The sequence below is a fragment of the Sitophilus oryzae genome, unplaced genomic scaffold, assembly GCF_002938485.1.
Source record: "Sitophilus oryzae breed Bouriz unplaced genomic scaffold, Soryzae_2.0 scaffold_1853_pilon_pilon, whole genome shotgun sequence".
NCBI classification, from domain to species: Eukaryota; Metazoa; Arthropoda; class Insecta; order Coleoptera; family Curculionidae; genus Sitophilus; species Sitophilus oryzae.
This window is the reverse complement of record NW_022146561.1, coordinates 276,839-301,192: the sequence shown is the minus strand read 5'-3', so window position 1 is coordinate 301,192 and position 24,354 is coordinate 276,839.

Sequence of the window (24,354 nt, the reverse complement as noted above, 5' to 3'; positions counted from 1 at the left end):
TGCATTGGCTATCAGATCTAGTAAAAACTATTAAAACCAGGCAACAGAATCCGAAAACAGAGATGTCAAACGTCAATCCTCCATAAACTTGAATCACAAGCGCTAAATCGCTCAAATAACTCAAAAACTCATCATATCAAATGATGACAACACGTTAATGATCTTGGACGTCTCCAAAAAAAATCATTAACAACCAAAATGTTCACAGTAGCATCCTGCTAACTGTAAACCATAAATACGACAAATGCTCACCGCATATGTCGTCTGCAACACTGCAAAAAAATCTAATGTCCTCCTGACATTAAATCTCTAAACGGTAAATGTCTGTATGAAAAGTTATTCGGCAACTATCATAACAGAACAAGTACCAAACATTCCTTTGACACGTACATACACAGCTGCCAAAAGAAAACAAAACGATACCTCACGTATCAAATATGACAAGTCACCCTCGTCATACACTCAAAAAACTCAAGGATACACTTCCTGTATCAACATAACAGTTCTAGTATAACTGTCACAACTAAAAAAACTCAAAATGTACCTAAAGTACCAAACAAGACAGTCTAACAACTGTCGATAGTAACTGACAACACTGAAGCGTCTAATAAACAAAATGAACCTACCTCGAAATACTCCCGAGGGCTCAATAAATAATAAACAATCTGTCCTTTCTTCCAAATGACATTCTGGAGGACAAAAGCAAAGGGACGCCAACGTGCCAGCCAAATACAAATACAAGTTGGGACATCCGTAACTCTACCCTAAAAATATTCACTAATAATATCGAATCTAAAAGGAAAATAACTCATCTTTACCTGTTGCTTCGAAATGGCAGCTGATTCAGATTATACAGCAAGATTTAAATAATCACCATTTCTAAAAGCTGGGATAAAACAGAGCGTCAAAACAAATTGAGGTTAAGCACGGAGAGTTGACAGTGCGCGCCTCCACAGAATAGTAACAGGATTGTGTCGAACGATCACAGGGTTGGCGACCAGGGAACGTAAAAATTACGCGTCAAATAAACTATCCGGCCTGAACGAGAGGGAATCCGGTGATGATAGACCAGACATCATATATTATATATAAAAAAGACATGTAACGAACTAAAAACGTTACAATATTTTTTTACAAAAAAAACACGGTTATTCTGTCCATCAAATGATCATCATGGGAAAACATTTCAATCAAAGATACTACAGCATGAAACCATAATAATTCGACTCTATACATCAAGAATTCCAATTTAAATAATCTTCATTTACGCTCTATTACGTACAGTTAAGGAAAACTACTTAATATTTAAAATAGGCGATTACTCTAAATTTTTCTACGATCTCAAATTCCATGCGAATACAAAAACGATAAATAAAACTCTAATTATACGGTTACTTTGTTAATATACCGTAGCTGAGTGACCATATTAAATATTATTAAAAGGAAAACAAAAATGATTAATGACAAAATAAAATGCGTGCAGTACAAAACTAGCACACATATCAATATAATTTTTATTTGCAGTCAAATCTCCTTTAAAATCTAACATTATATTGATTATAAATAACTTAAGGCACTGATCAGTTGATATTTGCATATCTAACTGAACTAACTAGATGTAATTTTATTATTTTTATTAAGGAACTTAAGTTTAGTCAGACGCGGTTTGATACAGGAAAATAAATCATAGATAGACGTGTCGGGTTATGAATAACTAAATAAGAAAAATAATTACTTATCACTTAATTTGTGGCAATATTATTACCAGTTTATTCATTCAATATGCACTCTCCGGCTCTCCGGTTCGAAAAACGGGCACCTTAAAATTTTCATGTATTTTAGACTTTTATATATCTTTACAGTTGGGAAACCTTTGGTGTTACAACAGCAAAATAAAACACTAAATCACCAATATACACCAAAACACTTTTACTTTTACACCGGACGCGCGTTTTGATAACCATGTTAGCATCACCAGCAGATGATTAAAACTAAACTAATATCTACAAATTGGGCGTTTATGGTAAATGCCCAATTACCGTCACTGTCCTAATTCTCGTCATATTCCCATATTTTTTAAAAAATTAAGAAACTCAGAGAAAAAATTGCATAATAAATAATTTTAAACTGTTGTTTTATATATCTGGAAACGTTGCAATACATCTTTTTTTAAATGGCGCACTTTATTTACGTGGAATAACGACTATTTTAGTTGGAAGTTAGACGTTGACGAGAATCCTCGCATTTCTTACAAGCTAAGCAGAGCAACAGTCTTCCTGATTTTCTTTCACAATAATGTAATCTTACTAAGGTTCAAATATAATTAATTACCAGTTTTAAAGGTTTTTTATTATATATATTCATATAAAAAAATATGTTTTTTCTATAATATTAATTTAAAAAAATTGGTGACGGTTTTCGAGACACGTCGCAACCGAACGTCACCATTTTATATAATTATTATTATATTAATTATATCGTCACCATTGGCAAAGATTGGGTCACTAAAGGCAGAGATATTTTATTCACTATAAAATTCATTTTTCTCTAATTCAATAATTTTTTTCTATAAATGGCAGTATGAAGATGCGCTATTTAATGTGCCCAATTTTCGTCACCCACTTTTATCATTAATTCTGCCTTACATTATCAATTAAAAATGGATGACGAGAACTGGATGTCTGCGACGAAATTTAGGCCATTAAACATATAAGCCATATTAATATAGGCTTCCTGTAAAGTACCTGTGATTTTAAAAGTGCGAAATATTAGAGTTCAGAAGATATTTTGGACAATATTATAAGGAATATTGTTACAAAAATTTAAAAAAATAAAAGAGGTGTTTATGATATACCTGATTATGGTATAATATACATTATAAATTATAATTTATTAATTAATAAGCATTTATTTACTAATATGATGTTACTGTTTTTTTTTTATAAAAATATTTAATACTTTGTATTCACTAATTATTATTACACTATTATTTTTAAGGTAATATCAGAGATATTCTTAATTAAAATTTTATTTTGTATGCTTATTTTTTTAATTATTTAATTGTCTATATTTTATTTTTGCAATGTGTCGCAATTCCTAAACAAACTTTTGTAAAAAACAATGTTTTTTTGTGTGAAATAACACATAGAAAGATATGACGAAAATTTGGACAAGTTGGTGACGATATATAGGTAGAGAGGTGACGATATTTACGACAATTGTATTTTTTTAGTTTTTCTTGAAAATAAACGAAAATATCGGTCAAGTTATTAAAATTTATTTAAATTTTAAATAAAAACATCCCCTAGTATCATATTTAATTTTCTTGTAAGCCTTATACTAATAATTCAGATTTTATAGCTAACTGAACTGAGATATTCCCTTAATGTGACGGTAACTGGGACAGTTACCATATACATATACTCATTCACTTTGATACATGTGGGCGTGGCAGAACTAGCCAAGCAAGTCAAAACCAACCGAGCGTAACAATTAATTACCGAAACTAGATCAGTAGGAACAGAGAACTGGAAGGAACTGGGTTATTGTCTCTGTTCATACTCTCTTTACATTTTTTAATTTTGACGCTCTCATATGCATCTAATTGCCTGCAATTTGAGACTTGTTTAACTAATTTTAAATTATTAATATCTCTACAATGTTTCTTATCTGAGCTATATGTATCATCTGAGCTATATGTTCTTTAAAGCTAGTTAATATTTCTAGTCTTCTAGTTTGCCCAACATATTTCTGATTACAATCTTTATATGAAATTTCATAAGTTTTTAAACCTTTCCAGTGGAGGTCTTTTATCTTTAGGCTTACCTAATAATTGTAATTTATTATAATAATTGTAATTTATTATTACACTATACACAAATCTATACTTGACATTCTTAAAAATTATTTTTAAGTCACGGGATAACTCTCTCTCAAACGGTATCGAAAAATATTTTGACAATCGCAAACTTATACCTACGTTTTCTTCTTGCCAGGTCTCATGCCCACTGACATTTGAGGGATTTGACTCTGTGTATGACATCTATTACCTGGGTCTTTTGTCGTATCCACTCTATTCTTTTACTGTCTCTCTTGGTTACTCCCAGCATATTGTGTTCCATTGCGCGTTGTGCGACCTGCGGTTTCCTTATGATCTCCGTTTTGAGTGCCCAGGTTTCGCATGATTACACTGAAAGAATGAATTGGTTATATTAACTTAAAATTAGTTACTATTACTAAATGGCTTATTGAAATATGGCTTATTATACATTTACTGGCAAAAAACAAGCAACTTGTTTAAAATAGTTTAATAAAGCCCTTATTTAATAATATATTATTTCATTAATAGTAATATTCATGCATATTATATTCAAATGTATATTCATTATTAATAAGTAAATACTTAGTTTACTGAAATTTACCATAATTCATTGGAATTTATATGTATTAATAGTAAATTAATATATTGTTGTCTAAGGTAAATATTATTCTATGTTTATTAACAGTTATTAATGCATCTTCTATTTAAATGTACGTTTATTAATAAAAAACATATATTTTTTCTACTGAAATTCACAATAATTTAGTGGAATTTTCATTTGTTAATAATAAATTAATACTTTGCTGGTTAAAGAAAATTTCATTCTATAGCTTATTGGTAATAAGAAAACATTTTTGTTGTCAAAATAAGTGCATTGTAATAATCAATTTGATTTTAGTTTAGTATAAAAAAGGGTATTTATAATTAATATTTTGTTTTGCTACGATAAAATTTAAGTTATTTACTATTAATAAATAAATGTTATTCAGTAGTTTCTTCTTGGTTATTGGGGATTTTAAAATAATAACAAAATTTTTAAATTATAATATATTTATTTTCAGTAGCTCAGCGAGTACATATTATAAAAAAAACATTTTAAAGATATATAGTCTCTGATATGTCAACAAGAAAAAATATCAAAACTATAACCGCTATAACATTAGACAAAATTCACATTTTGGCACGCACGCATCAGTGCATGGATACATTGGGTGCGGGACAAAGCGAAGGAGCAAAAATGGTCACCATTGCCCGATTTAGGCAGATATATAAAAACAGAACATGGCAGACATGTATTTTAGTACGTACTATCTACTTACGCTTATAGTTTTCCAAAAGAGTCCCATTATCATCAACGATGCCACAGGTTTCCAAAAACGATTGTAGTTCCTCCGGGGTAACAATTTCTTCTGCCATTTTCACCTCTCACCTTACATCTCAATAACTAAATGCCGGAAAAAATACGTTTACCACAATCACGAATCGAACGAACGCCAACTTTGCACATTTGAAACTGCCGAATAACCGAATTCCTACCTATATAGGCAATAAGTAAAAAAAGATCAAATGCGTTTATGGCGTTGAATGATACTCACAAAATTAAACACAAAACATCAATAACGCCGGATCCCCGTGAAGTGATGGCGTGGCCCCATTAGAAAAAATAATAAATTAGAATTATTAGAGAATACCCTACGTTTGTTTACTAAAATTATAATTTTTATATAAAAAAAATATATTTATTTTTAGATAGCAATAGATAAATTAGTTTTAATCAAATTACGGTAAAGAAAGATTGTTATATTAATTAACCTATAATTTCCATTGAGTAATAACTACTAAACCAAAAGTTAGCTACTACTAAATTATATTTGTAAAGCCTGCAAAAAACATGTAATAAGCTTTTTATTTATTTTTAAGGAACTTTGTTTAAAATTAAAAAATCAAACACTAATAAATCCTTTGCTTTTTATAAAAAAATATATTAAACAGTCCTATTTTTTACTACCAGCTCAATGTATTTATTAACCTAGCATGTTAATTATAAAATTCCGTTTGTATATGTAACAAAATTTGCAAGAAACAAACATTTTTTTATTAAAACTCTAAATTTTCTTTCAGTGTAGGTCATGACTGGTAGTACACATTGGTCGAATGTTTTCTTCGGTATTGAAAAATATTTTGACAATCGCAAACTTATACCTACGTTTTCTAATTATCTTATCAACTAATGAAGAAACATATCCATTACACTCAGCTACATTCCCAATCCGTAATTTCTTTCTATTTCGTTGGTAAGTGGAAAACTAAGTAATCTATGAACAAAGAAATTGAAACAAGCCATCTTATGTTCAACACTATGACACGACCCATTAGGAATATATCTGCACGTAGTGGTGTTTTTTCTATTGATATCAAATTCCAGGTAATTAGTAGTATTTATAATAACTAATACATCTAGAAATGGTAATCTATCGTTGTTCTCAATTCCATAAGCAAATTTAATGGAAGGAAAATGATTATTTAATTTAGAGATACAATTATCTATGGTGTCAGAATGTGTCAAAACAGCAAAAATATCATCCACATACCTAAACCATATTCTTGGAAAATACTCAAACTGATTTGTATACAACAAGAGTTCCAATTTAAATAATCTTCATTTAAGTATTTCTTTATACGTTTCTCTATTACATACAGTACAGGAAAGGAAACATCAATAAACAATAGCAATATGAGTTTTCAATTGACAGTGACATTACAAAAACAATAAACACTTTTTTAGAAGTGTGTTGGTGAGGAAGAGCAAATGCATGCGTTCGATGCTAAAATTGCTGTAAATCGTTACTGTCTTATTCAAAAGCTAATATCCCCAATAAAAATAAAGCTATTGAGATGGATCAAACAACAAATTATCGAGAAAAGACGTACATAGATGATAAAATATTTTTTAAATTGCTTGCTTTTTTAATATATTCCGCAGCGTGTTTCAAACTTTCCCTAAAATACCAACATTTTGTTTTCCCTCTTATATTTGACAGATGGAAACTTTCATCTTTTATCCAAAAGGAGATACTAAAAAGCCAAATTATTATATTTCCAGCTTTGCAACATATTATGCAAGAGAGACACATGATCTTAGTCTACAATGGAAGTTTATTCCCTACCTACATCATCGGGATGCTGGAAAGTTGTCATCAATATTATTTACATTTGATATAATAGACATGATAAATTTAAAATATGAATTGACGTTTATTGTCATAATATTCATAAGCCATAATGCACCACATTAAACATTGTAAAAGTTCCTCGGTATTGCAACGGGCCTTAATGGTCTCGCAATAATATGTCAGCTTAAATGAAACGAAGTTAAATGGGAGCTGTCTTTAAAGTCACGGTCTATGGCGATGGAAGTCGCTGCGCCATATTTTAACGCGAGAAAATGGAGTTAGTGTCTGTAAAAGATTAATCTTGGCGGGAATGGGCGACGGTGCGTCTCGGACGGCGCCGGCGATTGAGCTCGCAATTTTCCCAAAATTAGAATTTAATCGGTAAATATTTCACACTGTTTGCGAAAGAGAGAGAGAGGCATACAGAAGTCGAAGTAGAAAAGTTCGTGTTCTTGTAAGTAAATTCATCATCATGATCATTCTCAGCTTTTTCAACCATTTCCAATTATGGTGTACCCCCCCTCACATATTTAGATACTCTCTTTGTAGTTGGGCCCATTGTTGTATATTGTTGGCTATACGGGCCCAAGTTATCCCTGCTAATTTCCTAATATCATGGTTTGTAAATCACTGGATTGGTCTTCCTCTAGGTCTCTTAATTCCTCGTGGGTACCATGCTGTAATTTTTGTGGTCCATCTGTTGTCCATTCTTCTTGCCAGGTGACCTGCCCATTGCCATTTGAGGGATATAACTGTGTAGATGACATCTATTACCTAGGTCTTTTGTCGTGTTCACTGTATTCTTTTAATGTCTCTCTTGGTTCGCAGTATATTTTGTTCCATTGAGTGTTGTGCGACCTGCAGTTTCCTTATGATGTCCGTTTCAAGTGTCCAGGTCTCGCATGAATAGGTCATGACTTACTTAGGTAGTACACATTGGGTCGAATGTTTTCTTCTTTAGATAATGATTACTATGAATTTGAAATATATATGCGAGAGGGACACGTGGTCTCAGTCGAAGTTTATTCCCCACCTACATCATACCTATGTATAAAAAATGTATTTTTACAAAAAAGTGAAAATTTTAAGAAAATTAAGTAATTTTAATTTAAATTTATTAACTAGTTTTAGAGGTGTAACGTTTTTAGTTCGTTACATGTCTTTGATTATGATATATGATGTCTGGCGTATCATCACCGGATTCCCTATCGTTCCGGCCGGATAATTTATTTGACGAATTTTTACGTTCTCTAGTCCACAACCCTGTTATCGTTTGACACAACCCTGTTATCGCTCTGTGGAAGCGCTGTCAACATCGCTTCTGTCAACTTTCTGTGCTGTCGACTGACTTTTGCTTTTAGCGCTCTGTAGCCTAACCTAACCATCCCGGCTTTTAGAAATGGTGATTATTTAACTCTTGCTGTATAATCTGAATCAGCTACTATTTCAAAGCAACAGGTAAAGATGAAATATTATCCTTTTAGATTCGATATTATTACTGCATATTTTTAGGGTATAGTTTTGGATATCCCAACCTAACTTGTATTTGTATTTTGCTGGCACGTTGGCGCCCCTTTTCTTTTGTCCTCCAGAATGTCACATGGAAGAAAGGACATGTTCTTTATTATTTAGTGAGCCCTCGGAAGTAATTCGAGGTAGGTTCATTTTGTTTATTAGACCTTGTTTGATTTTAAACAAGAGTTTCGTATTTTTAGGGTCCAAAGTACGGACTATTTCCAAGGTACAGGCATTATCCAAGGTCCTAGTAGTGTTCCAAGGTACGGGTAGTGTTCCCTTGTACCATTATCTTATGGACGGATGTCCCGTGGACGAGTGTCCCCAGCAGGAGTGATTTATCTTACATATAAAGTGCCCCAGCGTGGATGTAGCTTGAGCCCCATGCTGCTTCGTTCCCATCTATAAGCCAGTTAGTAGTTACGGCTGTATCAATTCATGGTGTCTTCATTCTGGCCCCTTTTGTTGTTTTGGCCAACAGGATCGCCGACAGACAGTACAGAGATATGAGCCCACCTCACGCTGCTACTCTTCGAAACAGGATTGCCTCAAGAACAGCTAAGTGTAGATTTAGGTTCTGGTTTTCAGTCGATTTTCAGTCTTAACTTAACGTACATTTTAAACGATATCGTACAGACTATATTTAGTGGTTAGATTATTACGAACATTTATGTCGATTTAGTAGTTACAATATGATTTAGATTTTAGGTTTCATTACATTACGCCTTGTAATAGTATTACTTTTTTATAGATATTATTATTGCATTAACATCATATAAAATATATCAAATTAATTAAAGTAATGCTACATTTCATATATTCTCTTAAACGTTACATGTCTTGTATTTTATCATAGTTGTTTTCATAGATATTTAGTACAATTCTTAACACCACTTTCGTTGACATATAACCACTATAATAATTATTAAAATTGTACAATGCTATTTACCATCACAGTCCATCTTGAATAAATATAGTCATTAGTTTTAAGTAATATACAACTGTGTTTTCTTTATCTGTACATGCCTGGCGCCCAATATTTATATTTTTTTGTTTATTGTTATAAATTAGTTTTCTTTCCAGTGAAATACCTTATCCACGACTGCTCTCCGATGAAAAGCTGCCGTCCGCAGTGGTAATGTTTATAAAAAAACGCTACAGAGGAAAAGTGTAAATTTTCAGAAAAAGTGTAAATTTATAGAAAAAGTATAATAGTGCAGAAAAAGTGTAAATTTACAGAAAATGTATAAATTTACAGAAAAAGTATAAATTTGTAGAAAAAGTGTAAATATACAGATTCTCTCTCTCTCTCTCTCTCTCTCTCTCTCTCTCTCTCTCTCTCTCTCTCTCTCAATGTTGCCTAGGTTTGCATTGTTACCTGTTCAGGCGGCGACCTTGCTGGCCAATCCATTACTTCAATATCTGTGTCTTCTAACAATATGAAGAGTATTGTGCTGAACAAATCGGGTTCCAGTTCTTTATATATCCTTACACGACTATCATTGGCTGAAAAAGTAAATCTGGACACGTCAGTAAACAGTACTCCACCCCATTCAACAACTGTCCAGTTCAGGTGTCCTCTTCCAAATGCTAATCTGGCATATTCTAAGCTGGTCTTCTGACAGTGCCATACTCTATACAGAGCGTCAGCTACCTCTCGCAAATGTGCGTCATCAGTGTTTCACAAGTACACGGGACCTACAGTTTATCGCCGAATCCGAACGGCACTATTTGAGAGGCTGTACAAGGCAAATATACTCAAGGTAGTATGCCACTGCCTTCCTTGAGGTGGCGGCTCGCTGGTCGCTCTATTTAGATAAATCATTTTTTTTATTTAAATAAATAAAGCGACCGTACTGGCTGAGGATCGAACCCAGTACCATCCCATCTCTCGCAGTGCAAATAGACACACTAACTGCTAGCGATACGGCCGGCCACATTGGTGAGCGAAAAAGAAAATTGGTGAGCTAAAATTTCATTTTGTAGGTTTCTGGCAGTGGTTGTACGATTTCTCAAAGTTGCTAATTGCATAAATCCGTACTGGGCTGCTGTTGTAGCTCTTGGTCTACCTTAGCCATGAAGTCTTGCATAACTGTGAGTTTCCCTATAGCGTCTTAGTACTCTACTAATTGATGATTGATCAACATTAAGAATTTGTGCAATTCTCTCACTTGACTATACACCTCGTTCGATAATGTCTCGTAAAACGTATATTTTCATAAGTCATCTTTTGAAAAGATCTAACTTCAGTTTAATTTATAAAAAAATACACAATAAACAGAAAGCCGATTGCCGATATTCACAAAATAATCTGTAACTTTCAATGATGGAAGAAATTAAACAATTGCGAACATAAACAAAACAGCCTGCTGCATTTCTTCTCAATAGCTGTCCCTTCGGGGATATTGAAGAAGACATTTTTACTCTAAAAAAGGATTAAAAAAATACTTCATTTAGAAGCAGTAGTATTTAGTAGTCTATTTAACGAGGTCATTGATTATATAAATAATTTACAAGATATTAACCAAAACGACGTTTAAAAAGATGATGTGTGATTGACGTTTATACCCCGATGAAAAACAAATTTAAAAAAAGCAGCGTTTGCTGTTCAAAGCCCGTTAACTTTAACAACCTGTCAACTTTAATGAGATAAAGTTAAATTAAGCCGTCTCCGAGTCGCTCTAATTTTCCTCGAACCAATAAGGAACAAGGACTTCGGCGGTATTTGAAGGGATGAAAATAGAGTTAGCGCCAATAAAGGATTAATGCTGGGAAGGATGGGGGAATTGACGGAAACTACTCAGTGGGATTAGAAATCCAGGATTTGTAATTTAACTGTTAATAAGATTTTGTAACTTGTGTTTGTACAATTTCTGATATAAAATAATAATGAGTATGTACGAGTAGGATAGTGCCTCGGAGAAATACGTTCAAGTTCAGTGTGCATGAGCCAAGTGGAATAAATTCGTTAATGAATAAATTAGCCCACGGCCACACAGAAAGCGTTTTTTGTGAAGCGTCTTTAGTGACTAAAACAAAATAACTAGGGTCTAGCCTCAGCAAGGCAACTATTAAGCTTGGCCAATCACGTTAGAGTTTTTGACAAAAGCGGATGCAGAACAGCTGTGGCGTACTATATAATTTATTACAAACAAATAAAGAAAATCAATGAATATCTAAAAAACAAATATAAATTACCAAAAAAAAACTAACCCCACCAAATAACCAACTAACCAATGAATTAACACCCTCCAAATAACCACGCTAACCAAAGCTTAATAGTTGCCTTGCTGGGGCTAGACACAATTACAAAATAACAGGATTATACAGGGTGATTCCTGTAAGTCGGTCATGCTTTCGGGGAATGATGGGGGACGTCGAAATATTAATTTTGATATAGCACACTATGGGTCGGAAATGCCCCTTACGCAAGATACAGGGTGTTAAAGTTTTTGAAAAATTAAAGATATTCTTTAATAGTTTTTTAACAGTTTAAGGTATCGTTATAAAATTTTATTATAGGAGTCTACCTAACAGAGACACTTTAAATGTAAAGAGAAGAGGTTTTAGTTTCAACCAGTGGCGTAGCTGTGATATGCATCGGGTAATATTTTCAAAAAAAATAGCACGCCACTGATAAAAATAAAAATTTCGGAGTTTTTTTATTTACTCGGTTTATTTCCAAGAAAAAATGTCTCTTGCAACTTTCTTCTATCTAACACCATTTTGTCACAATTTACAAGCAAATATTTTTTTTAATGAGAACTTTAAATATGCGAATTATTATAACTACCGTAAAACTAAGAATTTTATTATTAACAATAAAAAAATTCTAGTTTAAATATATAATTTTTTAAAAATATATTTAGAGTTAATAGTAAAAAGTACCAAAGTTACCCAAGATGAAGGGAGCTAACGATGCACATGTGTTTCTGCCCTCTAGTTATAATAATTCGCTGTTATTTAAGATTCTCATTAAAAACATTTATTTATTTTTAAATTGTGACAAAATGGTGTTAGATAGGAGAAAGTTGCAAGAGATATTTTTTCTTGGAAATAAACCGAGTAAATAAAAAAAACTCCAAAATTTTTATTTTTATCAGTGGCGTACTATTTTTTTTGAAAAAATTACCCGATGCGTATCACATCTACGCCACTGGTTGAAACTAAAACCTCTTCTTTTTACATTTAAAGTGTATCTGTTAGGTAGACTTCTATAATGACATTTTATAACGATACCTTCAACTATTAAAAAACTATTAAAGAATATCTTTAATTTTTCAAAAACTTTAACACCCTGTATCTTACGTAAGGGGCATTTTCGACCCATAGTGTGCTATATCAAAATTAATATTTCGACGTCCCCTATCATTCCCCGAAAGCATGACCGACTTACAGGAATCACCTTGTATAGGAGTGGCCCCACCAACAGCGTGTAGCGTTCGGCGTGTCTCGCAAAAAACGAATAAAAACAAATCAGTTTGTTTTCTTCAGCGTCTTTAGCGTCTCAAAAGTGGCTCATCCCCTATAACTTTTTTATTTTTTCATTTTTTTTTTGGTATATGACATAAATTAGAATTGACGTATTCAATTGTTTTTTGTCACTTCCTGTTTCACCGGAAATAATTACAACTTTTGATTTCTAAATGTTAGTAGTTTCTTACTTTGTTCGATGGAAAATGACACTTTGAATAGAATGACATAATCATATGTCAACTTTTGACATTTTCGCATATGGTTTATTTGAAATTGTAACATGCGGTTCCTAACGACAATTTTACTCGAAATACCAAGTGTGTGGTACCAAGTTATTCGTAAAAAAATGCTTTTTCCAAATATGTTAATGAGCCACCATTGGTCCATTTGAAAAAATTGAGATATGAATAAAAATACGCTTTGGGCATCTTTATAGGTTGATTCTCAGTATACCTTCCATATCAGCTCCCTTCCGTTTCCCTTCCGTTTACATCAGAGAATAGGTACATTAAAGAAATGCTAACTTCATGTTAAAAATGGAAAGAGACGCCACCTGGTGTAGCCTGGCAGTACTAGCTAAATTGAGGGGAATTGGAGGGGCGGGACTTAAAAGAGGGGAAATTTTTTAAAAAATATTTTTATAAGTATCACTGATTTACTGTTTAAAGTTAATAAACATATTTTTTATTAGTTTAATATAATTTAAAGTATTAAAAAATATGTCTATTAACTTTACACAGCAAATCAATGATATTATTAGAGACTTATTATTTTCAGAGAAAATTCATAGTAAATCAATTACACATTTAGTAAACAGTATCATTTATTTTTTAGAGCTGCGATTTATATTACAATAATATTGAAATATATATATTTTTTTACAATGAAAAAGAATATCTCGGAACCTGAAAAAGAAAGATGATCAATTAATGACTTAAATTAGTTCAAAATACATTTTGCAAATAACTAGTGAATTGGAAAGATAAACATACTATTAAAAATACATTTTAGTAGTATGTTATCATCTATTTACTGATAATACATAAGTATATAATAGGTAAATAACATGCATAAGGCACTATGATACAACTACCTAGTAGTTGAATCATAATTACAGTAAATAAATAAAAACCTAAAATATGTGCTAATTTAAATTCCTTTAATGTCTGATCCTAAATGATCTAATGAAACACTATTTAGCCTCAATGCATGCTATTCCAAAGGCAAAAAAAATATTATACCAGATAAATATAAGCTGAATAAAACATAAACCAAGCCAACGTGCATAAACAACCAAAAAAATGCATCAAAAAATACTTTTATCAGATCATACCCTTGGATATATTATGTATCTTATATATCGCACATCCCGTTCAAAAGTTTACTAACTCAAAATAGAGAATATAGAGAACGACACTGTCAAGAGAAGTAAAAAAAAATTTAAGTTAAGGCAATATGCTTCTTTTTGCATATTAATGGCCAAATAATAATATAATGTTGATTTAATAAAATTTTACTGGCATCCTTCTGAGGTATAAATCAGATTAAAAGGACATTGTTTTTGTAAGAATTGTTTGTTTTGTAAACATTTTTTGAAGACAATACAGTTTTGAACGGGCTGTGCGATATAAACAAGGATCTTACCATTATTTGAGGTTAGAAAGTATTTAAATAATATAAAACATAATCAAAATCATTTTTCATCATAAATTATAGAGATACTTACGTGTTTTGATATTATTATCAGGAAATAATACGTTTAGTTAAACAGGTACGCTGCCAGGCAAGTTCTATCGGCGGGTCTTTGCAAAAGTTGAAATCTAAAAATACAAAAATACGTTTACATCTTAGTTGTATTTACGAATAAAGTACCGTATGATCGAAAAAAACGGCGTCCAGTTGGCTTGGAAATGACGATCCATGCCATTCCCTGTATAATTTTACATATAAAATGACAGCGATCTTCATTTCATAGCCATCGTTGACGCCGTTTTTATTCGATCATACGGTATTTGTGTGTAATTTCTGACTTGCCAGTTAACTGAATAATCGCATTAAATGCATCCAAATGGTAATTTAATATTGTAAAAAGCAAAATTGTTTTAAATCATTTGCCAGGACAGCCGGCCAGCTTCTTTGTTGGAAAAATGGCCGCGGTATCATGATTTAAGCAATGTGAGTGACAAAGAAAGCCAATGCCTGGCAGATGTTGCTTTCTTTGTCGTTTATCCTGGCACGTTTAAATTTGACTGTTGCCTGTTTTCCCATACAAGTGACACCCCCGTGGTTTACATAAATTATTATATCACGTAAATGAATAGGACAATACACACTACCAGTTCCGTTTCCCGTCCGTTCCATATCCTTTCATTCCATACATTTTTTGGCGGGCGGACTGAAGCGTATCGGAAACAGCTTTGTCAAGTTCTTACATTTGTACCAGCTCTGTTAAAATTTTGCTGATATTTACTTATTCTTTCACCTCTTAATTAAATCTATTACCTTTTTCAAAAGATACAAACTTTTAAAATAAAACTTTCGTAATGATATAAATTGTACAATAAAAAATATAGAACTGATACGGAACGGAAGATAGCGTCAATACAATAAAAATACGGAAAGAATACGGAATGGAAATGGAATGGAAACGGAAGGTATAGTGAGAATCAACCTTTAACCGGCCAGGACAAGATATGAAAAACATTAGACGATCAAATCTATTTTTCTAAGGCTCCTTGATTAAAAATTAATATTTTAACATAGCCGTGGCACTCTAGATTGAAATTTAAAATACAATTTTTGAGTGTCATTTTCTATGGAATTAGTAAAAATATACTGAAGGCACCATTTAAAAATCAAACGTTGTAGTCATTTCCGGTGAAACAGGAAGTGACCAAAAACAATTGAATACGTCAATCAATCTTAATTTATGTCGTATATTGACATACCAAATCTCGTTTTTTTATCTGAAAAAATATACTTAAATTTAAATATTTTAATTCAAATTTATTGTGAAAGTTTGTTGCCTCTGTACATATCATATATTCTCTGAAACTCTCGCCACGTTTATATTACAACTGACGGTTTTAATGTCAAAGCATCATAACTAACTGGAACCGCTTACACGCAAAACTTTCAACAAGGTTGAAACTGGCAAGGTCGATTACGTGTCAAGGCGACACCGTCCAATTGAAATTGTGCCCGCGCGCCTTCCAGATTCTAACTCTATCCAGGAGGGAGACCTTCTTAGGACCGTGACCCTTAAGTAGGTAATGGTGTTAGGCTAGAAAAGAGTGGCCCAATTAAATTATTAAAAGACCTTAATTATGTGTTGTTTTAGATCTTAAATGTGTGACCATTTTGTGAACCGTCTCTACTTAATAGAAAATAGTAAATTATTATTACATACAGGGTGATTCTCTTCTTCCTCTCTTCCGTTAACTCTCGAAAGAGTATGGTGACATGATGTCTCAATTGTACGGATCGTTGTTCTCCATCCATGTCTCTCCTAAACTGCTAGAGAAGCTTCTTGTAGGCTCTGAGCAGTAATCTGTTTAGTTTGGTCCATCCAATGCGTCGGAGACTTTCCACTTGGTCGTTTGCCATTAATATTTCTTTCGATGATGAGTGTTCCGAGTCGATTCAAAATACCTAAGCCCACGGCCACACAGACAGCGTTTTTTGCGTTTTTAGCGTGAAGCGTTTTTAGCGACTAAAACAAAATAACAGGATTATATAGGAGTGGCCACACCAAAAGCATGTAACATTCGACATGTCTCGCAAAAAACGCAAATGAAAACAAATCAGTTTGTTTTCTGTAGCGTCTTTAGCGTTTTCTAAGATGAGACCCTATCATAGGCGAACGTTATATTTAATACAATAAAAACAAATTAAATAGTATGCATTTTTTTTTTCATCTTAGGGTATTATCTAAAAATAGTTTTATAAACAACATCTACTGTTTAGGAAGGTACTATTAAATTCAAAAATTTGAAGGAACTGTTTGAAAAAGTGTAGCTTGAAATCTTGAAAAAGTAATAAATTAAATATTTTCTTACGCGTAAAAAATAGTTTTTATGCGTAAAAAGTGTTTTTTCTGCGTAAAAAGGTTTTTTTAACAGAAACATATAGTTTTTGACGCGTAAAAAATAGTTTTTTACGTGTAACAAATAGTTTTTTTACGTGTAACAAATAGTTTATTTAAACGTACATTTTTTTTGGGTAAAAAAGTTTGACAGGTAAAAATTAGTTTTAACGAGAGTTTTTTTACCAGACACAATAAGTTCTTGACGCGTAAAAATTAGTTTTTTACGTGTAACAAATAGTTTTTTACACGTAAAAAATATGTTTTTTTGGGTAAAAAAGTTTTTTTACCAGAAACCCAGAAACAATAAGTTTTTGACGCGTAAATTTTTTTTTTTGCGTAAGAAAGTTTTTCTACCAGAAACAATAAGTTTTTGACGCGTAAAAAAATAGTTTTTTAATAAAAAAAAATATTTTTTTTTTGTGTAACAAATATATTTTTACACGTAACAAATAGTTTTATATGCGTAAAAAATAGTTTTCTACCAGTAACAAATAGTTTTATACGCGTAAAAAATAGTTTTCTACCAGTAACAAATAGTTTTATACGCGTAAATAATAGTTTATTACGTGTAACATTTTTATTCGCGTAAAATAATAATAATAATTTTTTACGTGTAACAAATGTTTTTTTACACGTAATTTTGATTCACTTTTACAAAATTTGTATTATATTTTTGATAAACACGTGTACTGATCACAAATACACGTCGCGTCACTACGTATTTCTAAGCCATTAACACGTTTCGTTACAAAGAGCTTGTGTGTCAAGGCCGTCTCACTAGCTCGTATGTCACGGCCTTGAATTTTTACTCCCAGAGCGCGTAAAGAAGTTTTACTCCAAAATGTTTACTATTCTATTATATACTATTCTATTATATAATTATAATTATATTTATTATATTATATTATAATTATGACAAGTATTAACCACAACACTACAATATAAAAAAACTATACACATATAAACTAAAATTCGTAATATAAATGGCAAATAATAATTATTATTTTTACACACACCACTGGCACTAACAGTATATTGTGTTTGTCTACGAATATATGCCCCGGCCCGTCCACAATTCAATCCCAGCATCTTTTATCTTCGTCTTTTCAACGCTAACGGCGCCGATCTCGCCTCTCTCTTTCTCACAGGATTGATTGTTGGACGGGCCGGGAATCCACGAGCTTGCGACGTTACTAATTGACATCTTGATAGAAACTGCAAACCTGCCGCGTCTTTTGCGTGTTTTTAATGGACACAAATCGATAAAAACGCTTAAAACGGTGAAATCGCAAAAAGCGCTTGAGACGCAAAAAACGCAAAACGCTAAAAACGCTTTCTGTGTGGCCGTGGGCTAAGGTATACACAGGTAACTGCACATTCTCATAGCCACTTTATTAGGGCTATCTGATGGTATTTTATATTTTCAATTTATCTGATAATTTGTGAGATACAGAGGCCAACTTAATTTTTTTCAATACGGATCTGCATTTTTTATTTGAGGTTTAGAAAGAACTCGGTCTCCTGATGATGTGCCACACATAATTGTTGTTTTGTACATTTGAACACAATTTATTTAAATTAATTTCAAGTCCGGCTCTGTTTCTTTTTAATATTTAATCTATTCATTGTTATAATACAATATTGGCGATGAATATAATCAAATTAAATAATTAAAAAAACCGTCGGACTTGAAATTATTTTATGTAATAATTAAATAGTTTTGTTATTGTTAAGGTATCCAAAACCAAAGAAAAGTATCAAGTGTGGCATATAATTTTACTCAGGAAACCTGTTGGAAACCTCAGGAAAAGGAGTTCTTTCAAATCTTGAAATAAAAAATGCAGGTTCTAATTTAAAAAAATTAAGTTGGCCTCTGTATCTCACAAATTATCAGCTAATTTGAAAATCTAAAAATACTATCAGATAGCCCTAATAAAGTGGCTACGAGAATGTCCAATTAGTTTTTTAATTTTCTAGAAAGTAACGACAGGAAAAAATAAAATTGATTTTCAAAAAATCCGTTTTTCTCAAAAAACTCAGCAATCCTTGAAATTTTTAAAACTTTTTTTATGGCATCTTGATGAACATCCCAAGGAGCAACTTTGCCCCAATTTATCCATCTTCGTATCTATTACGGTTTCCGAGATACAATTGTACCTCGAATTTATAGCACCCTGTATACATATCTATATCATTTTGATATAAATCATTTTAATGATTCATTATTATAATTGGAATAAAGGAAATAATTATATTTCACAAAAAGTGACACAGTTTCTTTAGACTTTCTTATTTTATTTCAGTAAACTTTAAAGTTCTAACATTCCAAACGTAGATCTAACAGACAATCCAAGAACAAAATTAGAGCACAATATTTTCAAACAGACATTAATTAAAACTCTCGACATCGCACTAATAATAATAATAATTATAAACATACACCATTATTTTCACCTGAAAAGAGCGAGCAAGTTTAGATCGGGTTCTCTCTGCCATGTAAATTACTTGGAAATATGTTTCCTGGTGTCAAACCAGTCGACAACAAGGAACTAATTATGATAAATGAAAAACGAAAACCCATTTGACAACAATTAAAAAATACTACGACATGCCTCTAATTGCGCGCTGCGAAAAAGTGGAACAATTTCGATTTTGGTTGAACAGGAAATTTTATTTTTTCATATATTATCTGTATGTCGGACTTCTATACATTCTATCATAAAGAACATAGGGATTTCGTTTAAGTGCATACTTATGGCGGGTTTATACAACATAGTCGTAATCATAGTCACAATTTTAATATGCGTTTAAACAACATAGTCGTAATCATAACTTCGAACGTAAATACAGTTGAAAAGTAACCTAATTTCCTTATTTTTCTATTACATAATCATTTCAGAAGTGTATTTTTGTTTAAATTTTATTACTCAGGTTTTTCAAACGCGAAAATTATCATAATTATTAAACATTAAATATATATAAAGCGGGGGTCCTACAGCTTCTGCCGCATCCCGCATTTCGACCTCCATATTGCTCGATTTTGCCATTCTTCCTGGTTAATAGCTCTGCCTCTCATGTACTGGTCTACTCCATCTAACCACGTAGTTGTAGGTCTTCCTCTTTTCCTTCTGCTTTGGGGACGATACTCCATTGCCCTGTTTGGCCATCTTTCCCCTCCCATTCTTTTTACGTGCCCATACCATAGTAGCTATCTCGATTCGATGTTGTCGTTGCTGGTATATATTCACCTTGTTCTTTGCCTGATCTCCTCATTTCTAATGTGTTCCATCCTTGATATGCGACATGCTCTTCTGAGAAAGTCCATCTCCACTGACTGGACCATCCTTCTTTCTTTTGCTGTAAATTGCCAGCATTCGGCACCGTATGTTAAAATTGGATCTACGATTGCTTTGTAAATCCTTATCTTTGTTTGGATGGATGTTTTATTTGACCACAGGAGAGGGTTTAAAAGACCGATTACTTTCTTACCTTATTGAACTCTACTATGTATATCTTTCTCGGAGTTCCCTTCTCCAGATATAATACTTCCTAAATATTTATATTCGCTACATCTTATAATTTCATGTATGTGTAGTTCAGGATCTTCAGTTTGTTCTTCTCCTACTTTCAGGTATTCGGTTTTTGTGAGGCTGATATTGAGTCCCCATCTGTCGTATTCTTCCTCAAGTTTCCTCAACATATAGTCGGCATCCTCCTCACAACCTGCAACAATAACTTGGTCGTCTGCAAGAACAAGGTCGATAGACAGTGGTTGTCAATCTCTATTCCCATAGCTCTACTCTTCCTTCTCCAGTTTTTCAATGCCTCCTGGATATATATTTTAAATAAGGTAGGTGATAAACTGCAACTCTGTCTAAGTCCTTTAGATGTCAGGAAGGATTCCGATAGGAACTTCCCCTGTCTGATCATACTTTTTGGATTTTTGTACATATTCCAGATTGCATTGATATATGTTTTACTCACATTTGCCTCAACCAAGATTTCAAATAATTTCTTCAAAGGCACCGTGTCATAGGCTTTCTCTAAATCTATAAATACCAGATGCGTGTCCAAATTTCGAACTCTCCTTTTTTCAATTATTTGTTGTAACACAAATATGTTGTCTGTACAAGAACGCCCAGCGCGGAAACCACCTTGTTCTTCTATTTCTTCAAAGCTCACTTCTACTCTCTCTTTTAATATCCTGCCATACAACCTTCCCATTGAGCTTGTCAAACTAATGCCTCTGTAGTTGCTATATCTTTTTTTGTGTCCTTTCTTAAAGATAGAGCTGATGTACGCCAGGTTCCAGTCTTCAGGAATGTTTTCGTTTTTTATCAGGCATCTGTTGAAGATATCAGCTAGTATTTCCAATAATATATCCGGTCCCTGCTTTATTAGCTCAATGAAAATGTTTCCCGGCCCCGCAGCTTTTCCATTTTTTGAATGAACATTAAACATTAAAATAAAGAATAATCAATCATTAAACATTAAAATAAAGAATAAATAAATAATGTCCCCTAACTCTAAAAAGCCCCGCGCATGCGATCTTCGATTTTTGTCGTAATCACAATCATAAAAGTTAAAATTTACGAACTGCAAGGTTATTAAGTTATGCTTATGATTACGACTGCGATGTATAAACGCTCGTATCTAAAATAATGGCTTTACCTTTTATAATTGTGACTAAAATTGTTATTATGATTTAGGTATGTTGTATAAACCCGCCATTATACTATGCACTATGACGAATTTTTAAATGAAACCACTGTGAGATATTTTTCTTAAGGTGTCTATTTACTTGCAACAAAACACTCCGAACTAACAAAACGGGCCGCGCACGCTGTAACAAGTTTGTGTAGTCAGTACGTTGCGCCGCCGCCGATCAGAACCGAACGCGTCAAACATTTTCTGATGCTTGTCGGTAAACGGGATTTGCTCAAAAGAATTTATTCGTTGCCCGGTGTTTAGTGGATACAGCAGTCTTGAAGGTTCGTTGTGTTTGTGATGTTTTTAAACACCTATGGAGTGGAACAGAGAAAAGTGTTTAGAGTTAATTTATGATTTTGAAAGGCAGCCTATTTTATGGGATCCAACAAATGGGACATATTATAACACATTAAAGAAGGCCATATTTTGACGGCGAAAAAAGAGGCGCCTTGTCCACGTTTTTCGTTTCATTTTGTTCTCTTTTTTCTTACCCGCTAATGCCTCTATAATTAAAAAAGCACCAGCGGTTATGGTAATATCAGATGCATCCATGTCGACAAACACACTAACACTGATTACTGGTGGGAACGCAGCGAACACCGCAACGTTCGCAGACGGAACGCTCCGCGCAAAATGTTTTGTTGCAGGTCGTTCAGAGCGCGCCCGGAAAATGTTTTGTTGCAGATTGTTTGGAGTGCGCGGCGCGTTTGGTTGGTTCGGAGTATTTTGTTGCAAGTGAATACGCACCTTTATAGATGCAGAATTAAGAAAATATATTTTTTTATCTGAAGTCTTCCGATAATTCTAATTGTTTTGCAGATCGAAGGATAAAGTTCGATAGCCTTTCTTTCTTAGCAAAAATACGGCAATTTTTATTCCGATAAACATTTATCTACAGTTCATACCAACTTTTAGTCACGTGATTAAGCTTGACCGGCACAGCGTTGCCCACTTTTATATATTTTCTTTTAATCAAAATATTTTAGGAAACAAAAATAAATTAATTATAAATATATAACAGTTATTATTTACATCAACAAATCTCACCTTCTTAACAGCACATAAGCGACATAAAGGGCCATTACTACCGCTTTCCCGTTCAAAATATTCTAATAAAGTTGCAATGAGTTTTTTACGGCTATTAAGCTATCTTGTACACTTCGCACTAAAAAAGGTTCTGAAAAGAACAATGTTGACTGCAAGGTCTGCTTGTAAACATTTTCAAGCTGAAAGTATCACAACACTCTTAATTTAAACAAAAAGTTCGTAATACAAAACTGAAGTATCAAAACGAATGACAATTTCAGGAAATAAAATAAACCAACTTGACATTTTTAACAGCAGAGCTACCCCTTGAATTTCCAGCGCGAAATTTAAATTGCAGTTAGCCAGTACGGCGCCGAATATTTCCATGGATGGCAACAATCGAGGCAACATTGCATTTAAAAATCGCGCCTTCAACTACCTAACTAAAAGTTTAATTGATAATTAAACTGCTATAAAACGCTAGTTTTGTCCAACCTGTAGTATCTACTCTTTCTGATTTCTTCGTTCAGATAGGCCACTTCAAGTGACTTCAAGGTTTATTTTTGTTCAGGTTTTAACGTCTAAACTTCACATCCATATGTCACTACAGACTCCACCAAAAAACAAAACTCCACTAAACATTTCATTAATGTTAATTAATAAAAACACATTTCATTTTGGTAGAATTAGAATTATTAGAACGAGTGGGAGGGGGGTTAATCACTGCGACCTTACAGATCTATTGTGTCCCCCTTTCTTGAGTTATAACTCATCATACAGTCCCAGGGACGGTTTTACAGAGCTCCATCTCCAATATCAGTCGTACCGTTTCTATGGTAATATAACTTCGTTTTCATTCTTTGATAGATTCGATAGCTAGTAAGAAAACATTCGTCGAAATCTATTCGAATAAAAATTATCGAATAGATGCGTCATCTGCCTTGAAATATTGTATTCTAGTAATTCGGTAGCAAAAACCATTCATTTATAAAATTCATTCATTTATCAAATTCATTTATTCGTCAGGATCGATTTTAATAAAATATAAACTGGATTTTAGTTGTCGTCCGGCGACGTAGGTTTCTTTCCTAGAAACCCGACAGCGATCGGTGGCAATGCTATGAAAAAAGCCGACATCTTTGATTTTTTGCGGAGTCAAATAAAGATAAGGACACATTATTTTTTTTTATTGAGGTGCTAGTATTTACACAAAAAATACATTATGAAGGGCGCTGTTGCCATATATTCGTATTAGTTTGTATTAGCAAAGAATATTATTCTTTAGCATTAGTTAGTTAGGGATAGTATGTCTATATGTTTTGCATTTTTTTTATTAATATTCTGTTGTTACACTGCAATAATACTTTTTATTTTGGATGGAGGAAAATGATTTTTAATGTTTTTAAGCAAAGACTGGTTTAATAAGTAATAATAACAGTAATAATTTCTTATACCTATTAACAACAAAACTTAAAATCATTCAATAATATAAACATTTTTTTAAGTAGTAGCAAAATATAAACAACAAATAGAAGTCAAAAGTATTT